This window comes from Pongo abelii, chromosome 12, assembly GCF_028885655.2.
Source record: "Pongo abelii isolate AG06213 chromosome 12, NHGRI_mPonAbe1-v2.0_pri, whole genome shotgun sequence".
In the NCBI taxonomy this organism is placed as follows: domain Eukaryota; kingdom Metazoa; phylum Chordata; class Mammalia; order Primates; family Hominidae; genus Pongo; species Pongo abelii.
The window spans coordinates 41,314,857-41,334,770 of NC_071997.2; the positions used below are offsets into that span (position 1 = coordinate 41,314,857).

The window sequence follows — 19,914 nt, forward strand, 5'->3', positions numbered from 1 at the left end:
AATAGAAAACACCTAATCTGAACAACAGAGAGAAGGTAGGCTGAAGATCAAAATGAACAGAACCTCAGGGGCCAGTAGGGCTATAACAGAAGACCTAACTTCTGCAGCACTGGAATCTGGAAGGGGAGAAAAAGAGGACAGAACTAAAAAAAATACTCAAAGAAATAATGGCTCAAAATTTCCCAAATTTGGCAAAAGACATTACTGTAGAGATTTAAGAAGCTGAGCAAATCTCAAACATAACAAACCCAAAGAAATTCACACTAAGACACATCATAGTCAAACTCTTGAAAGCCAAACACAAACAGACAGTGTATTAGTCAGGGTTCTCTAGCGGGACGGAACTAATAGGATAGATGTGTATATGAAGGCGAGTTTATTAAGAGTATTGACTCATACGATCCCAAGGTGAAGTCCTACAATAAGCCATCTACAAGCTGAGGAGCAAGGAAGCCAGTCTTTGAGTCCCAAAACTTCAAAAGTAGGGAAGCCGACAGTGCAGCCTTCAGTCTGTGGCTGAAGGCTTGTGAGAGCCTGGCAAACCACTAGTGTAAGTCCAAGAGTCCAAAAACTGAAGAACTTGGAGTTCAAGAGCAGGACGCATCCAGCATGTCAGAAAGATGAAGGCTGAAGACTCAGCAAGTCAAGTCCTTCCACGTTCTTCTGCTTGCTTTTATTCTAGCCGCACTGGTAGCTGATTAGATGGTGACCACCCAGATTGAGAGTGGGTCTGCCTCTCCCAGTCCACCGACTCAAATGTTAGTCGCCTTTGGCAACACCCTCACAGACACACCCAGAAACAATACTTTGCATCCTTCAGTCCAATCAAGTTGACATTCAATATTACCATCATAGATAGATAGATAGATAGATGGATAGACAGATAGATAGATATATGTCTATATGACATATTTTATTAGAAACCATGGAAGACCAGAGTACTTTCAAGTGCTGAAAGAACTGTCAATCCAGAATTCTATAACCAGCTGAAAGATCCTTTCCAGTGAAAAGGTCCTTCAGGAATAAAATGGAAATCAAGGCATTCTCAGGAGAGGGAAAACTAAAAGTATCTGTCATCAGCAGACATACTATAAATGAACAGCTAAAAAAAGTTTTCTAAACAACAAGCAAACAATAAAGGAAGGAATATTGGAACACCAGTAAGGAAGAAAGAACATATTAACATATTAACATAAGAGTAAGCAAAAATATTGGTATGTATAATAGACTTTCCTTCTTCGCTGGACTTTTCTAAATTATGTTGACAGTTGAAGTAAAAATTATAACTATCTAATGTGATCCTAAATATATGCAGAGAAAATATTTAAGCAATTATATTATAAACAGAGAGGATAGTAGGACGTAAAGAAAGGTAAGTGCCCTACACTTCACTTGAGCTTGTAAAATGATGGCACTAGAAGATTGCATGTCTCAATAGATGCAGAAAAAAATTTGATATAACTCAACAAACGTTCCTGATAAAAATTCTAGCAAACTAAGAATAGATGGAAACTTCTTCAACCCGTTAAGGGAACATCTATGAAAAGCCTATAGATAACATCATTCTTAATGGTGAAAGACTGAGTGTTTTCCTCTTAAAATCAGAAACTCTCACAAATTCAACATTGTACTGAAGGTGCTATCCAGTGCAACAGCAAGAAATGGAAACAAAAGAGATTGAGATTGGAAATAAAGAAGAAAAGCCATCTTTATTTGTAGATGACATGAGTGTGTATGCAGAAAATCCTATGGAAAAAAGACTACTAGAACTAAAAATGTGACTTTAGCAAAAATATAGAATATAAGGCTAATGTATAAAAATCAATTATGTTTCTATATACTTGCAATGAACAACCGGAAATTGAAATTTTAAAAATACCATTTACAATGGGTCAAAACGTATAAAATAGGGCAAATGTGATAAAAGATAAAAAGATCTATACATTGAGAATTATAATGTAATTGCTGAAATAAATTAAAGAAAACCTAAGTAGGTTCATAGGTCAGAAGACTCAATATTTTTAAGGTGTAAATTTTCACCAAATTGATCTTAAAATAATTTGAATTGTAAGTTCTCATTAAATTGATCCATAAATTCAATGCAATCTTGATCAAAATTTCATAAGGGGTTTCTTTTTGGTAGAAATTGACAAACTGATTCTAAAATTCGAATGAAAATGGAAGGCACCTAGCACAGTCGAAACAACTTTGCAAAGGAAGAACAAAGTTGAAGGACTAACATTGCTTGATTTTGAGACTTGTTATAAAGCTACATTAATCAGGACAGTGGAGCCTTCTCCGTATGGCATTGCTTATACGGAAGCAACCAACAATCCTTCCCTCTCCGTAATAATGTTCCTGAAATCGAGAGGTAGAGTCTCATACTCTTCTCCTTGAACCTGGTCTGGCCATAGCGACTTGCTTTCCTTACAGAATATGGCAAAAGAAACTATAGGATGTGTAAGCTAGGTCACAGGAAACTTTGCAGCTTCTGCCTGGGTCTCTTGAAACATTTGCTTTTGGAAAAGCCATTCTAGGGTAAGCCACTACTAAGAAGTCTGACTTTCCTGAGAATGCCGTACTGTGAAGAAGTGAAAACTAGACACATAGAGAGGAGGTAGGGAGAGAATTAGAAGCTAAATCATTCCCCAGTTGTTCCAGCCTACTCCACTGAGGTGCTAGATATGGAAATGAAGGAGTCATATGGGGCCTTCAGCCTCCTTGAGCCTGCAGATTGCTGCTCCAGCCATCATCCAACTGCAAATGCATGAGAGACCACAAGTAAGAATTGCCCAGCTGAACCTGGCCAACCTCCAATATCGTGAGAGATGATAATAAATTGTTGTTTCAAGGCCAAAAAATAAATCAAGACAAACATCAATGGAATGTTAGAATCAAGAGTCCAAAAATACACTGATTTTCGACAAAGACATAAAACAATGCAGTGGAGAAATGTATTTTCAACAAATGTTGAGGGAACAATTGGCTAAACACATGTAAAAAAGTAAACTTTGCTCCATGCCTCACACCATATTTAAAAATAAGTTCTGGGCCGGGCATGGTGTCTCACGCCTGTAATCCTAGCACTTTGGGAGGCCGAGGTGGGTGGATGGCCTGAGCTCAGGAATTCGAGACCAGCCTGGGCAACACGGTGAAACTCTGTCTCTACTAAAATACAAAAAATTAGCCGGGCATGATGGCACGCACCTCTAATCCCAGCTACTCGGGAAGCTGAGACAGGAGAATCGCTTGAACCTGGGAGGCGGAGGTTGCAGTGAGCCGAGATAGTGACATTGCACTCCAGCCTGGGCGACAGAGTGAGACTCTGTCTCAATAAATAAATAAATAAATAAATAAATATAAAAATGAGTTCAAAATTGATCACTACAGATTGGAATTTCTACAGCTTCTAGGAGAAAATTGTTGTGACTTAGGTCAGGCAAAGATTTCTTACATCAAAAGCATAATCTGTAAAAGAAAATATTGACAAATTGGATTTCTTTGAAATTAAAAACAAAAGACATTGTTAAGAAAATGAAAGAACAAGCTACAGGCCTGAAGAAAATATTGCAAATCGTATACCTAATAAGGAACTTGTATCCAGAATACATAAAGAACTCCCAAAACTCAAGAAATCAAACAATCCAAATAAAAAAAAATGGACAAAATATCTAAACAGACATTTCACCAAGGAAGAGTTATGAATGGCAAACAAGTATATGAAAAGCGTCCTATCATTATTAGTCACTAGGGAGATGCACATTAAAATCACAACGAGATACCACTATGCACCCATTAAAATGAGTACAATAGAAAAGACTGACCTTAGGAAGCACTGTCGAGGATGCAGCGCAAAGGAATCTCTCATACAGTGATAATGGGTTTTAGAAATGACAGGGCTGTCATTAACCAAATCTTTTCCAATCCTAGTAAAGGTATTACTGTCTAAATTTCAGTCTTCCTCTTCATAGGGCCACAGTAAAACCAGCTTTCCAGTGTCTCAGAAGGGTATCCCCAACAGCAGTGAGCTTTGCACTTTAAGCAATCTGGGGTGGCTCTAGCTTAGAAACAATCTTTCTGGTGTTTTCTTTGAGGCACCAGACAACGAAGGCCACGAGACACAGCCTACAGTGTGTTCAATGGTCTGTCCAGCTCTCTTGGATTTGCTTGTTGGTTCCTTTAAGGTGTCTTGAAAGGCAGCACGGTGCCCAATTAAATGAAAACCAGGAAGGCATAATGCACCACGGCTATCAGCAATCAACTCTAGACAGTTCGTTGAGGATAGAACAAAACTTTGTGTTTCAGCAAGTGCTTTTCTGTCTGCCTCTCTGCCTACAGTTAGAGGAAGGGGCCAGGTTAAGCCCAGGAAAGATTCTGCTTTAGCTGATAAAGGGAAAGCTCTGTGCCAGGAACCCTGTGGTTTTCTACTTTGGAAGTTCTCCCCTCCGGGGCTTAGGAGGAGAGATACCTTCCTCCTAAAGCATCGTATCGCCTGTTGCCCAGGGGAAGCAAGTCTCAATCATCCGGGCCGGGAGACCCCGATCACCCCGGGCTGTGTACTCGATTTCAGGCCAACAAGACACTAAGTTTTCTCTCTTAAATGTTTTAACTGTCGAGTTCCATGCTCCGCCTCCTCGGGCTTCTTGCAGGGATAGGCGGAGGGAGGCAGCTTCTAGGCTGGGGTGGGAGAAGCACCCGCGGCGCGCGGTGCGGTCGGTGTGGGTCCGGGAGCGCAGCGCAGCCCAGGCAGCGCGCGGCCTCGCTGTGAACTTGACCGCCGGAGAGGCTGGGCTTCTCGGGCGCTGGAGCCCCAGATCCTGACAAAGCCAGGCTGCCGGCTCAGCTTTGTGTTGTAACAGAAAAGGCTGCCTTTTACCTTTCCTAAAAACAATTCCCGGGATCTGTTAGAGGGGAGTTTCAGTCACTCTGAAATGACCAGCGAAATCTCTTAGAGCCAAAATCAGTCAACGCGGAAAAGACACTCCAATTTTTAAAACCAATAGGTAGTTGATAAATGGAGCTGTCAGTCTAGAAGCCCCCTGGGCCCAGCGTGCTTCTGCAGAGCCGGGTATTTTTAGAGTCAGCGCTCTCTGAGATTCCAGCTGGTCGACCCGGCGGGGCTCCTGTTGGCCTCACAGAGCACATGGCTTTGCGGGATATGATGCAACCCCAGCGTGGGCTTAACTGATGCTAGGCACCAGGCTGTAGATCCAGAAACCCCGGGACACACAGAAGTCCAGCTCTCATCCCTCATCCAATTTCACTTTTTTTTTTTTTTTTAACCCTCAAAAGATCCAGATGCCGTTTTAGGGGGACAGGATGTATTGAAGATTTATAAATGGAGCAATCTCCTAATCAAAATAAACATCATCCAATCATACTCACAGGGTGGCAAATTAGTGGCAGCATATTTTGTTTTCTTTAGCAGTGATCCATGATTGATTTATGGATTAAATTGTGCCCTGTGAAGTACATATATATCTGTGAACTGTCTCCCTAAGCATTTCCTGTTTGCCTCTGTGCCACATGCCTGGCTGAAGGAGAGAATTGTTTCTCCTCCAGGCAGGAGCTGTCTGCATAGCTCCTTGGGCTGGGATAGTGTCTGCTTAAGGCTGCATTCGACTTTGTCTTCTGCTGTGTCCTCTGAGCTCAGCAAAAGGCCTATAAAAAGGAAGGCCGACTCTCCTACACATCCACAGGGCCCCCAAGCTCTTCATCTGTGAAGTGGGACAATAATGCTTGTCTTACCAGTCTGATAGTGTTCTTTTGAGGATGCAGTTAATTAAGGATGGAAAAGATGCTGGTGACTGCAGCCTTTGCTGATCCACTTTGCTTGTCTGTGAGATAAAGGAGATGATACATCTTTATCAGTAATGCTTCAGTTATTTTATTTTTAAAAAAATAAATTGCAGTAAGCATTATAAAATATTACAGTTGTTACTTCTAGAATGTGGCTACACAGGTATTTATGTTATTCTCTGTGTTTTTCTGTGTCTTTCAAAGTCTTCTGATCCAATAAAAAGAAAAGAAGAGGCAAGAAGAAAGAGGAGTTATACGAAATCTGGTACCCTTCACTTAGACTTTCTCTGGTTCTATGGACAGGAAAATGCTCACGAAACCCGAGTCCTGTAGGAATGAGAGGTATGACAATTATTCATGATATTTCTGTTCCTTCCATTGCTCTGAGAATTTACTAAAATCCTGCAGCAGGTTTCACCCCTACACTCAACCCCATTTGTCTAAGGCAGCTGTTTGCTCACCAGGCTGATTTGCTGGTGGGATAGGAATTTTCTAGCTGAAAAAGGGTAAGCCCAGGATGATGTCATTTACAACATTTTGCTTCCATCTCCTCCTCCCTCCCCAACAATCCCAACCTGTACCAAATAGGAACATACACCTGTAGGAAGAGAAACTACAATCTCTAGTCATTAAAAGTGTGCTTTGTATGATGCAATCCCAAATGCTCTTGGGCTTAACAAAAACACATTGCAAGACTCACATTGACATTGACATTTCCACTCCTCTAACTTAAAAACAGCCAAACTAAATTAAGTAACAACAACAACAAAAGTTGTTTCCCACACAGTTTGACCAGATCTTACCACCAGTCTTCAGCCTTAAAACAATTTTCATGCTTGAGTTATTAACTTATGAAAATAGGCACAAAAGGGGGAAAATGTGCACAGATCCTCACTACATTATTAGTCACTGCTACAGCTGAATGCGTTCTGGTACAAAGGCATGTTATTCTGCCTGCCAGTATCTCGGTTTTGAACAAAATGCAGCTCACTAATGAGTTCTGCCTCATATACCTTTCTGTAATCATTACGTTGCCATTCTCTGTAATTTATCATGTTTTTCATGAGGAGTGTGTCCATTAGTCAGGCGTGTGCACACCCATGCACACACAGCTTTTAAGTTCCGTTTCATTTGTGGCTGAAAAGAAAGGTCAGAGAGCTGCCAGTCATTCTGGGGAAGCACCACTGTGCTGATTGTGATAATATTTGGAAAACAGAGTGGTGGATGTGGTGGATGGATGTAAATAGATTCTGAAAATCTAGTGAATTGAGGGCAGCAACATGAGTACATGAAGGGGATCTAGAAGCAGACTGGCAAAGGTGGAGACAGAATGGGAGAGTCTGACCTGTCCCGTGTTGATCTCTTTATCTGGGAGGGGCAGTGCGGGGCTGACATCTTCCTGGACCAGACAGAGACATCTTGCTCACTTGCTCAGTAGTCTCAAGTTTGGGGGATGAGCTCCAAGATTCCGACAGGAACCCTCTTTTGGCAGTTTCTGGCTTGGGCTCAGAGTTGCTACCCCAAGCCAGTCTGAGCCAAGTGAATAAAGGAATGGAGTTTTGAGCCTATTGATTTTTGCTTCTGTAAACTCCAGAATTAGTTATAGAAATGAAGGCTTTTGAGTGTTTACTTTTGAAAAAAAAAAAAAAAAAAGAGCAGGCAGGAAAATAATTGGGAAAAAATACGGATGAGATATTTTTTAAAAGCTTGACGAAGATCAAGGTTTTCACAAACAAGTGTGAATCACTAGAACCGGCTCCTCACAGACCAGAGGTCTGCAGAGGACTAGGGATCTGGCAAACAGGCCCTCCATGGGCAGGGAGCTCCCCAACAATTCACAGCCAGCAAGAGAAGCCTTTTGCATCGTCCTCTTGAATTAGGATAACAGGATTCTCCATCATACACTTGCCTGGTTAGGGAGGCAGTAATTGTGAACCGAACATGTTCTTTTATCCTCTTTGAAGTGTTAACGAATGCTTTGATTTTGCTCTTTTCTCCTCATTAAGACAAATATGGCTCCTTTTTGCCCCCAGGAAGCTTATCTCACCTCCCAAGCCAACCAGGCATCCTGCTGCTCAGCTGAGTCCAATACCAAGGAGGTCCTCTCCTGTCCTTGCCAAAGACCCCTCTACCAGGATTCTGACCCAGGCCCAGGTGCAGGGCATCTCAGTGCCTCACATTGTTCTGGGAGCCCAGGGTGCATCACCATGGAGCCCCAGCTCACGTGACAACATAACGGTGTTTGCAATAATTCTCAACCCTAGATATCCTGTTCACTACGAAACACAGGCATGTTAAGTTTCCCTGATACTGTCCTGCAGAGGCTAGCAGGCTGCACAGAATTTAGGAAGACAGAGCCCCTCAAAGATCTGGAATCTTTAGCAATTATAAAGCCGAATCCTGCCCACAGACTTCTTTTACCAGAGACAAAGCAAAATGATTAGCCCAGAGCCTCACTGCCAGACAGTGGCAGAAATGAGTCTGGAAGTGGCCTTGCTTCTCCCGCTGACATTGAACCCCTGAGGCTCATCTGCCATCAAACTCCTACCTGCAGCCCTCACTTCCCCACTCCCAGTGCCAGGGCAAAGTCAGTGAGATGGAAATCTGCAGACTGGAGCGGGTAGGTTACTCAGAGGCCACTGAAGGTGGAACAAGTCCCTTTTGCACTGTCTTCCAACCAGAGGGGAACACAGGCCAGTGGGTCAGAGTGCTGGGACCCAGAGTCACAGACACAGGGCGTGGCCCACGGGGCCCAGTGAGGACATTCCTGCAGAAGGCTACAGGCTGGCAGAGAGCTGGGAGGCCTGGTGAACTCTGTCGGTGGGCAATGGGAAGGTGGACAGAGGAGTGTTCTTGAGAAAGAAATTCAAAGCTGAGAAAACCTAACCCCTCCTATCTCATTCCTCTTAGGCATAATCCCCACAGGCAACAGGCTCAGTGTCTGGCTAAATGTGCACCTCTCTTTCGAATCCCTCCCCCATCGATGAGGTTGGTGTCACAAATTAGACCCTCTCCCCTATTTTCTTCTTTTCAACAATCTTAACCATTTTAAGTGTACAGTTCAGTAGTGTTATGTACATTCACATTGTTATGTGACCAATCTCCAAACATTTCATCCCCCAAAACTGAAATTCTTATGCATTAACAACTCTCCATTCCCCAGCCCTGGCAGCCACCATTCCTTTTTGAGACAGAGTCTCCATCACCCAGGCTGGAGTGCAGTGGTGCGATCTCAGCTCACCACAACTTCTGCCTCCTGGATTCAAGCGATTCTCATACCTCAGCCTCCCGAGTAGCTGGGATTATAGGTGCACACCACCACAACTGGCTAATTTTTGTATTTTTAGTAGAGATGGGGTTTCACTATGTTGGCCAGGCTGGTCTCGAACTCTTGACCTCAAGTGATCTGCCTGCCTCGGCCTCCCAAAGGGCTAGGATTATAGGCATGAGCCACTGTGCCTAGCCCACCATTCTGCTTTCCATCTCTATTCACTGGACTACTCTAGGTACCTCATATAAGTGGAACTATAGTGTATTTGTCCTTTTTTGTCTGGCTTCAGTCACTTAGCATAAAGCCTTCAAGGTTCTTCTATACTGTAGCATATAGCACTGTTTCTTTTCCTTTTAAGGCTGAATAATATTCCACTGTATGTATAGACCACATTTTGTTTATTCATCCATCTGTAAACACTTGGGTTGTTTCTACCTTTTGGATATTGCAAACAATGCTGCTATATTTGAATAAGGGTGTGCCAATATTTATTCGAGATCTTGCTTTCAATTTTTTTAATACACACCTAGAAGTGGAACTTCTGGGTCATATGGTTGTTCTATTTTTAATTTTTTGAAGAACTGCCATCCTGTTTTCCACAGTGGCTGTAGCATTTCATATTTCCACTAAAAGTGCAGAAGGGTTCCAATTTCCCCACAACCTTGCCAACACTTGATATTTTCTGCTTTATTGCTATTAGCCATTCTAATGGTATGGGGTGATGTCTCATTTTAGTTTTTATTTGCTTTTCTCTAATCATTAGTGATGCCAGTCATCTTTTCACATGCTTTTTGTCCATTTATTAATATATGTCATCTTTGTAGAAATGTCTATTTAAGTCCTTTGCCCATTTTCTAATCAGATTGTTGTTGCTGAGTTATAGAAGTTCTTTATCTTCCCACTCCCTGGACCTTTTTTTTTTTTTGTTTGCAACTGAAAAACTAAAGGCTCAAAGAGGCAGACGGCCTGCTGAAGCCTTTGCCCAGGGGCTGCTTAGCAGCAGCAGCAGGGAAAAACTAACCCTGGCTGACCCTAGCTTAGGTAGCAACTACAGAGCTCTCAGCTCATTCTCCCAGACACACAGTCTCAGAGCAAATACTGTCCATCAAATGCACACTCTGTGTTCATAGCCTCATGTGCCAAATTGCTGTTTGAAAACCAATGGCAAACACTGGTTGCAGAGAACCCAGAAGCATGTAATATCCACTTTAATGGTGGTTCCACTTTCATATTTTTTCTCCCCTCTAAGGAAAGGGAGAGAGAAAAAACTGTTTGTAGAAAAAATATATTTAAATGGATCAGTGCCAGGGAACCATTTGCACATCTGTTCTTAACAGGTTTCAGCTGAAACTACTGAAAATATACATAGATCTGTTTATGTGGAACCAGTTAAATATGATAAGATTACAACTTGGAGGGTAACTATGGATTTGGTGGTAGAAAAAAAAAATCCCCTCCACACTTGGTCTCTGCATGCACTCCTAACATTTTACCACAGATGTGTTGAGGGAATCAGATTTGCTGCAAATGGAAAAGACCTGAATTATTTGAGATTAGCTACAAACAAACTCAAGATGTCCCCACTGCCTTTCTTCAGCACATAATTCCTGCCTTGTCTCTAATCTGGGCCCAGTCCTTTGTTATCAGAGAGGAGACTGCAGCCAGGGAATCACTCGTTTCTGAATGAGTGTCTTCACTCCTCCAACTAGCCATTTAGGAGGAAGACAGTGTGCACACTGCTTACACAGAGAATGCACAGTTGTCTTCCTTGCAGTTTTCAGCATCCCAAAGGACACCATGATCTCTTGAGGTTGTGCAGGCAGCAAGGAGGGAGTGTTGGCTGACGGGCTCCCAATGGAGGCCCTGTGCTCCTTCTGGAGTCTTTTTCTATGTAGTACTCACAACCACCCTATGAGGTTGCATTGTCACCCCCCTTACAGAGATGAGCAAATTGAGGCTCCAGGCTCTAGGATAATTTGTCCAGGGCCATGCTGATAATTAGATGCTCTAAAGGAAGAAAGATGTTTCCTCCCATCTAAATATGCCTTAACAGGAGCATCACTTGAGCCCAGGAGTTCAAGGCTGCAGTGAGCTATGATTGTGCCACTGCACTCCAGCCTGGGCAACAGAGCAAGACCCTTCCTATATTAAAAATAAATAAACAAATAATACGTGAATAAGCCTTGAGGCAAGGTCATGACTCAAATATCCACAGGGTCTAGCAGGGGCAGGAGTGAGGGGCCCTAGGCAGCTAATATGCGGCCATAGCAGACTGACACTAGGGAAAATGCAGACATTGTGGCCCAGATCTTCTGGTTTTTGTATAGAGAACGAGAAATCACTAGATTTTTGTATGATGGCTCAAATATTGAAAACAAACACAAAGCACAGCCCCTGCTATAGTTTGCAATCTCCACTGTGGGTCCTTTGCTGCCCCCAGCGGTGGGAGGAAGGGGCTGCACTGGCTTTGAACCCCCTCTGGTTGGGAACTGGGCATCTGACCATCAGGATCCTTGCCTCCTGGTGCAGGAGGTGTCTGTCACAGGCCACAGCCACAGGCACCCTCATCACAGTATCCCTTCTAAACATCATTAGACTCCTCAACTCTGGCACACTGTGAAATGTATATTCATCTATAAACATTTCTCTAATAATTTATCTCAAAAAAGTGACATCAGTCTCTAAAATGCACCACAGGACACAGGAATGGCAGTCTCACGGCCTCAAAAACAATCAGCCAAAATTGACATCTGACAACACCTCCTCCCACACCCCCAGGGGCCGGGCTGTGATCCGTAAGGTTTTCATTCTTGCTGGACCCCACGCTGTGAAAATGCACCTATTTTTATTCATCAAAATCATTTTTTTAAAATAAGCAGCCCAGCAGAAAACAATTGTGAATGGCAGCTTCATTACCTTTGGAGTTTTGGAACAAAGACAATATTGCTCACACTCTATGACCTGTTCAATGATACTGAAGTTTAACTAAAAAAATGTTAACATACTAAACTGACAACAAGGAAGGTGCAACATTACGGTTTTTTTTGAAAAATCAGGAAAGCAAAATATGCTTGACAGATTGTCTCAATTATCAATTCAATGTGACTTAACATTTGTCTTTTGGTTTTTATTTGAAACTTTCAGTTTTGAACTAGTAGGGCAATAATCCAAGCTGTATGGAACCAAAGTGGGGAGGTTGGTGAGACTTGGAGGGGAAGTTGAATAGAGGGAACCTTATTGGCCCTTTAGGGGGCTCAAATATCATCCTGGGCAAAAGACCAGTTGTTTTCTTAAAGGTCCCACTAGAATTGGCTACTGTTCCGGGCTCCCCTAGAAAAGCCCTTGAAAGGGTATTTTTCTGAGCAAGAAACGTGGTGATGCTTCCACCACGTGACTGGTTTAAGACAGTCATTCTAGTAGACCTGATAAGTGAGAGCCAATTATTTTGAAGCAATAGAGTAAGTGGTGTGTGGGCAGCCACTGAATATTTAACCCAGCCTGAGATTCATTAATTATGAAAGACTTTTCTTCTGAGATGATGCAATAATAGAATAGGAAAATGTAAGTGCTGAAAGTATGACAATGCATTGATTTTAAAGAAGGTCATCTAAAGCAGCAAAAAGTGATCCACATGCTCTCTGGATAGTCTCTAGGACATGTCATGTCAGTTCATGTCTTAAAGCCCCATAAAAGAGAGCCATTTTCCCCCAACCACAGAGCCCTGAGATCTGGCCAGAGGTCTCATAGTGGAAGACTCGCTCCCACTGTAGCCTGTGAAAGAGGAAAGCCACTGGCCCTCATCTTGGGGACCCGTGAAGACCCACCTCCCACTTGGAGCAAGTGAGGGAACTGCAGGGTATTGGGTGAGGCCTGCTATACTTCCTACAGGCTTTGGGTCTTGGAGGTAATGGTACCAGCCTCACAGTGTGGGAGTTGGAGCGTCTGCTTCCACCCTGAGAAAATAGGTATGGGAGCAGGTCACAAGCTAGGACAGCGCCTCGACTTCCCTGAGGAAAAGACCAAAATGTATTCAGAATCCAGGGTCCAAACCAGGGGTCTGGAGTGGCAAATTTAAGGCCTTGAGGCTGGACTGGACCAGTGCAGAGTCAGGGAGCCACAGCTGTGACCTCAGGGAGGTGCTTGTCATGCACAGGGAGGAGGCTGCATTCTGTTCTCAGAGTGACAGGAAGCCACTGTTGAGTTCCATCAGGGAGAAGGACATGGCTCAATGTGCCTTTCCCAAAGATCATGCCGGCTGTCTCTGGAGTAGGAGTCTGGACAGGTAAGAGTCTGGGCCGTGGGCCAAGTGGGAGACATGGGATGGGAGACAACAGGATGGGCTCTTGAGACATTTCACAGATACAGCCAGCAAGGCACAGGGAGGCACTGGGTGAGGAAGGTGAGGGCAGGGTCCATGGATAAGGCACCTAAAACCCCTGGTTTCCCATTTAGAGAAAGAATCCAATAATTCCTACCCGTCTGAACTGTTGTGAGGACAGAGAATGGTACATGCCATGAGCGGCTCACAACAGGGCTCCAAGGAGTGAGGGTCTGACTGTGCTCCTATTACCTCTTTTTGTCATCACAAGCACAGATGATGGACATCTGTCTCTAGCCATGTTACTTCTGACCCCCCAGCCCCAGCAAAGCAGGAAGTGGGGCCTGGGTGGAGAGGGGTGACAAGGCGGGTTTGAATTGATCTTTCTGAGAAATCATGTGCAACTTCACAAGCAAAACAGTTACGCAATAAACTTCCAGGTTCTTAAAACCATGCTGAGGGTTACAAAAAGAAAGTTAATGGGATGCTGATGTGGACTGTGCAAATTGTTACCATACTGAAAACCTCTGTGTCCATGGTGACGTATGTACAAGTGAGCTGGATGAATGACTGCCCCCTCAGGCCAGGATCCCTGTGTCCACTCTCTGCCGTGCCTGTCCCCATCATCACTCCTGGTGAAGCAGGGATGATAGCAGAGTTCCCACTGGAGGACCAACCATGCATCCAGCCCTGGAAAACAGTGCCACACTGGGCACACTGGACCTTCCCAGCCCTGGGCAGTGGGAAGTGCTAGAGAAGTTGATTCACAGGAGAAACTGGGCCCTATCTGTGGGGTCTTCCCACTGGCTGGAAGGGTTCCTGGAGGAGGAGTTTCAGGGCTCTGTGAGGATGGGTAGGAGGGCCTATGGGGCAAGGTTCATAGCATCCTGCTTGGAGAAGGACACATACCCTGTTTCCTCAGAGCCAACACATTTTCCATTCTCAATATAGCCTAAGATGACCCAAGACATCTTGAGTCCCTTGCAGGGAGACCGCAGTTTTGTAATTTTCAGCATTTGTATGATTCTGAGGAAATGAACAGTAAAGCCCAAAGCCCTTTCAACTTGCATCCCCTGAGCCTGGGGACTGGCAGACAACACTCCACCCTTTGAAAGAAGAGCCCAGGCAAGCTGGCGCTGGTGAGAAGCTCCCTTTAGCAACCAATTTTAGGAGATTCCACAATATTTTGTCAGCCTACTGTCTCCCTCCGGCAAAGTGAAGTGAGGCTTCTGTTCACCCAGGATGGGTCACTGTCACCCCAGGCCCACAATGAGTAGCTCTTTCCATGAGCCTTGGGATGGTTCACTTCCGCCGTCTCCTGAGAGAGGCCCAGCCCTGACAGGCTTTCAGTTGGACAATAGATTTCAGTCTCCCCTGAAATCGTTGCTGCATCACCAGTTTTTGTAGCATTTCTGCAAAGTCTAAGATACAAGACTTTCAAAGAGGGAGCGCCCGCTACAGGCCTGGGGCACAGCGGTGACTCTTGGCTTGGAGGTGCTTCCCTGCTTATTTGTAAGCCAGGGGATATTTTTACTATCTGAGTGGGGCCCTGTTAATTGCTTCACAAGCACTTCTGAGGAAGTTCACTTTCCAGGGGCCAGCCGTTAACTCCAACAGTGCCAGCGCTTCTCAGCCAGGACGCTCGGGGCCTACATGAAAAGGCGCATTAGTTATCCCTAAAGGGTTAATGACTGGAGATGCGAGGACAGTCATGTTGAGTTATATATAGCAAACAGTGAGCAAAGCAGGCAAGCACAAAAAAAGGAAGACAGGAAAAAAACCGCACGGATATACTCCCCTCCCCCAGCCTTCTCTGGTCTACCCCCACCCTCCCGTAACAACACTGTATATACAGACCACAGTTAAATTTGGCACACAGACTATAGCCAAGAAGGAAAACAGATCAAGTTACACAGAGTCCTATTCAGATTTGGGCCTGGGCCTCACGGGGACAATGCTCTGCTGAGGAGAACAAGGCCATGGTGTGTTGTCGAAAAACGCACACCCGTGCGCTTTGCTTTCCTTCCAAGCGTTCGCCGGCCCGGCCCTGGGCAGCAGGTTAATTCCCTGCTCCGCAGGTGGAGACAGATAAAACAAACCGAAATGGTGTAATGGGCTACAGGAAACCTTTCTTTCAGAACTTGATTCATCTCCAGAAAGGAAACACACGAGGACTTTGCTCTGGACGGTAATCTGTTTTCTTAGGGCAGCTGAGAGAGGCCTGGCAGCCAGGGTAAATACGGCAACTGGTAGAGGGGCTTTTGGCAGATGGAGCTGCGAGGGAAGTTTGAAACGATCACTTCCTACACTCTGTTCCCTACCAAGAGTGAGCTGTCAATCTTGGAGGATGGAGGTGCTCTGGACAACAGCAGTGGGGAGAGAGTGGGACACAAGGGAGAAACCTGAGCCACAGGTGCGTGCCTGGGATACCCCCTACTCCTGCGGGCTGGCTCACCTGGCAGAACTCAGCAGAAAGGCTGCTCCCAAGCTCACTGCTCGCAGCTCACCACGTGGAGAAAGCAGGCCAGGACTTCTGGACTGCAACCCGGGTGCATGTCAGCCTCTGCTTTGAGCAGACAAGCAGGCCCGCAGCGGGCAAGGCTGCCATCGAGGGTGGCCTGAGCCTCTACTGGATGTAAAGCTGGGCACGGAGAAGGCCAGGTACCTTTTAGTCACTGGAATCGTCCCCATCAGCAGGCACGCAGGAAACCTCAAGGAGGTGAGACAGCCAGCTAGCACGTAACAGTCAGGGCTGCAGAGAGCATGATAGTCATAAAGACTATCCCTCATGCCACCTTCGTGTGTGGGTCTTTTAAAAGATATTCTATCTTGTTATCCCATTTGATCTTCACCTGACCCTACATGGGTCGGGCAGGGCAAAGCATCACCCTCGTTTTACAGTGGAGGAAGTGGAGGCCCAGCAAGGCCACCTCTTGCCTGAGTGGGGACAGCTGTTCAAAGACAGCCCTTTGCCCAGCCCTCTGGGAAGATAACACCTCTGGGCCAGTCTCTGTGGTGCAGGCAGTAGTTTGTACATTTGAATGTGCACCCAAATCAAGGGGGCCATCCTCGGCCTGGTGTAGCCTGCTCCCCTCAGGTTGGGCCTGGGACTTCTGTGTGGGCCCCGGCCTCCAGCACCGAGGTGGGCATCCAGTGATCTTAGTTCACACTGGGCTTGTCCATGGACACAAGCTTAGTCTGCATTGGCAAAGTGGGGACAATAGCTCAGCATGTGTCTAGGGCTGCCTCAAACAGTGACAAACCCAGAGGATTTCATCTCCTTTCCCTGCATGGTTTGATGGGCTCTCTAACTTGAACTCCCTGTGTAGAAAGAATGTGGTTATGGGCTGAGTTGCATCTCCTCCCCCAAATTCATGTGTTTAAGTCTGAACCTTCAGTTCCTCAGGATGTGACCTTATCTGGAAATAGGACCATTGCAGGTGTAATTAGTTAAGATGAGATTATACTAGAGTAGGGTGGGCCCCTAATCCAACATGACTGGTGTCCTTATAAAAAGGAGAAATTCAGACACACACACAGACAGGGAGAATGCCCTGTGAAGATGCAGAGAGAGGTTGGGGTGGTGCTTCTGCCAGCCAAGGAACACCAGCAGCTGCCAGCAAACACCAGAAGCACGAATGATTCTCCCTCATGGCACTAGGAAGAAACCTATGCTGCCCAAGCTGACCTTGGACTTTCATCCTCCAGAACTTCCAGGCAAACAATTTCAGTTGTTAAGACCCTCAGATTGTGGAGCTTTGTTATGGCCTTCCTGAGATGAACCCAGATGCTAAAAAGGCTGAGGAGTGGAAAATTGATGTCTGTGGTTAGTTTACCTTGAAAACCAACCATGAGGCCCCTTCCAGCTCTGTTCTACAGACATCGATTCTGCTTTATTGTTTGAACCAAGAGTAGTACTCCACAATTGTAAACACAGTCCACAAGTTTTCTACTCCAGACCATCTCTTTAGCAGAGAGAAGGAAATATCTGTCTTCCTTCTCCAAATCTTAACCCTACTTCGTTCTCAATAGAAATTATATTGTGTCTAAGTCTCCCAAAATGTCTCAAAAGCAAGACAAACACCAACTTCCTCTTTTGGAAATTGATGGGACCCTCTACAAATTACATGTGGAGACATCACTCTTTCCCAACCAACACAGAAACTCAAACTCTTGTCAACTTTCCTGGTATCCCAACTTGCTTTAAAGAGAAAACTAAAAACTCATTCACATGAATAACGCATAAATGACGGTCAAGAGCTTAAAGTGTTAGCTGTCCTAGGTGGGGAATAAGCTCACAAGGAACATCGGTAAAGAGCCACATGTCAGGAGTGGGAACCCACTTTGCCTTATACCCTGACCAGGTATGTAGTCCTCAATGTAAAACTCTCCCACTGGGTGGGAATTCCTCCTGCCCCATCAACACCGGCCTCCCTGTGGCTTTGCATCAGGCTCCACCTCCTCATCACAGTGTGGAACTCTATTCCTGTCTCTCCAATATCCTCACACCCCAGTGACTCCAACGTCCTCTAGGACCAGGGAAGTCCGCATGGAACCTGCCACCATCCCTGGCACCCTGACAGCCCCTTCTAGTGACAGGAGCTTAAAGTGTAGCTTAAAGAAGCAGCTTTGGACCTGGTAGTACCTAGGGCTAAATTCTGCAGTACTCAGGTGGACCATAAAATAAGGCCATATTATTAGACTTGATGTGTGAATGCCACTCTCCTTTTCTTTGACTGTCCTGTTCCTGAAATCTACCTGCTCTAGAATTGCCTCCCAGATAATGTCTCTTCTAGCCTTGCTCTTCCCCCAGAGTTTCCTATTGTTTATACAAGTCCTGGGTTATTGTTCCTCCACCCAGCATTACTTAATACATCAATTAATTAGAATATAGGCTTTCCAGAGACAGAATCATACTTTTATCCATTTCCCCTTCCCAGACTTTGGTGACTTACATGTAGAAGTTACTCAATAAATATCTGTTGAAGGTTAATTCAACCTGAATTTCTTGTGTTCATCTACTCTTGTTACCTGTTTTGGTCCCCAAATCCTTCCCACTTCAGACATTCGGTCAGCCCATCAACGGAGGTTGTCTCCTAACATACACCAAATCTATACGGAGCTGATTTCCTATTAATTCAGTGACAAAAGATGTCACAGACCTTCAGAGTTGGAAGATTCTTTAGAAAGTATTTCATCCATTTCTTTAATAAGAGGCCATGTTACTCATCCAAGGCCACATAGCTGGGGAAGCAGCAGCAGGGCCTGGCAGGAAGATGTTCTGGTGGAAGTGAGGCCATTCATCACGTCCAAGAAGCTGTCATCAGGGTGGCCAGCATCGGGTGAGAGGTGAACTCATACACTTGTTGGAAGGTTCCCTCTATTGGCCCCTGGGCATTTCTATTTAACCCGAACACACCTCTGCATAAGTCCAGGTATCTCCATCTGATCTTCTCCGCAGGTTATCCTCATGGGCAATTGAATGAGGGGTCCACCCCCAACACAACCAGGCTGCACAGACCCCTGCTCCCACCGCTGGGTGGCAGAGACACAGCCTCCTGCCCTATCTCACAAATCCATGGATGTGACCCATGGGAGTGACTTCCATTTAAAGTTTTGGGCAAATCTCAGAGATTGCTGTTTTCAACCACTGGGGAAGCTTAAAGCCAAACAGTCCTACTGGCATAGAAGTAAGCCTCATTTGTTTTCTATCTGAACGCATGTTTTACATCAAGAGAAGGGCTGTGGTTGGGGCAGGGAGAGCTGAAGGGAGATTCAAAGGTTCTTCAGCTCTCACAGATCTCAACCTCTTCAAAGTTTCAACCCTCAGAGCACTTATGATGTTTCATCCCACTCAGCAGAAGTGCCTCTGCCCACACTCTCGGGTGCCACAGTGCGTGCGTGGGAACTCAGCTGTGGTCCAGAGCCAGTAAAGGAAATGGGACAGTCACCTCACTGTATTTTTCCTAGAGGATGTAATTTCTCCTTGGGGATTTGATAAGCTTCCTAAGGCACATTCACATGCACAGGGCAGGTGAGACCTGCTTGTTAGTGAGGCCACATCAAGCCCCACATGGTGATGGGTATGAATGAACTCATACTTGAAGGAATGGGCAACTCCTACCTGGGACCTTGAGCAGGTGGGTGTGGGTCAGAGCCCAGAGTCAGGGTGGATAGGCAATGGGAAAGAGAGAAAAGGTTTGCTTTTAGTGATAACCACTTTCTAGCCTCAGCATTCTTGACTGCAGACTGGAGATAATAATAATGTCCTTCCATTATATTTGGGGGGTTGACCAAATGAGATTTCTTGTAAAAGTGCTGTGCACAGGGCAGATGAGCATCAGTTCTGTGCCCAGGAAGGGATTCCAGTGCCATTGCCAGCTCCTGGTTGCCTTCTTTTGAGATGATGTATTTTTTTCAAGGGAAAGGAGCAACAAGAGGGTACCTGCAGTCTGTAGGACAATACAAATCAAATTCTGGTGGAAAAGTATAGCACTTACACTGTGTGCTGAGTCATTTGTGATCA

General features: G+C 45.1%; 1 long non-coding RNA gene across 9 annotated transcripts in view; it reads right to left on the reverse strand.

Moving 5' to 3' along the window:
- LOC103889758 (uncharacterized) overlaps positions 1-19,914 on the reverse strand; it is a 268,260-nt gene that overhangs the window by 134,670 nt on the left and 113,676 nt on the right. For all 9 annotated transcript variants that reach the window (XR_010136256.1, XR_008522294.1, XR_008522292.1 and 6 more), the window contains exon 3: positions 5,749-5,837. This is a non-coding gene — a long non-coding RNA (uncharacterized LOC103889758). The remainder of the gene's footprint in view (positions 1-5,748; positions 5,838-19,914) is intronic.